The sequence below is a fragment of the Suricata suricatta genome, chromosome X, assembly GCF_006229205.1.
Source record: "Suricata suricatta isolate VVHF042 chromosome X, meerkat_22Aug2017_6uvM2_HiC, whole genome shotgun sequence".
In the NCBI taxonomy this organism is placed as follows: Eukaryota; Metazoa; Chordata; class Mammalia; order Carnivora; family Herpestidae; genus Suricata; species Suricata suricatta.
The window spans coordinates 672,325-672,961 of record NC_043717.1 but is presented as its reverse complement, the minus strand read 5'-3'; positions in this window follow the sequence as shown (position 1 = coordinate 672,961).

Here is a 637-nt window from a genome sequence, read left to right as displayed (position 1 = left end):
AATAAGATAAAATAAAAAATAATAAAAAATAACAAGATAAAATAAAATGACAAGAGAACAAATAAAATGAGACAAGACAAAAATAAGATAAAATAAAAATGATAAAAATAAGATAAAATAAAATGACAAGAGAACAAATAAAATGAGACAACACAAAAATAAGATAAAATAAAAAATAATAAAAAATAAAATGACAAGAGAACAAATAAAATGAGACAAGAAAAAAATAAAATAAAATACAATGAAATAAAATACTAAAACATATCAAGATAAGATGAGACAGGACAGAAAACAGAATAAAGTGACAGGAGACAGAAAGACCGCGGAATCGGACAGAACAGACCAGAGCGGCGGGAACGGACAGGTGCGCGAAGGGACAGGTGCGCATGCGCACCTGCAGGCACGGTAAGGAGTCCGACCCCGGCGGTCAGGATGCTTCTCTGCAGCCTCTGTACTTTCTTCTTCACACTTTGCATTTTTCAGTCAGAAACTCAACTATAATTTCACAGTGAGAAACTCGTGCGTTTGGGGAAAGACGCGGGCGTGGGGAAACGCCAACCGTCCAACGGGCACAGACAGCTTCCCGGGTCCCCACGGTGCGGGAGGGACGCGCGCGGCTCTCATCCTGGCTGGTTTT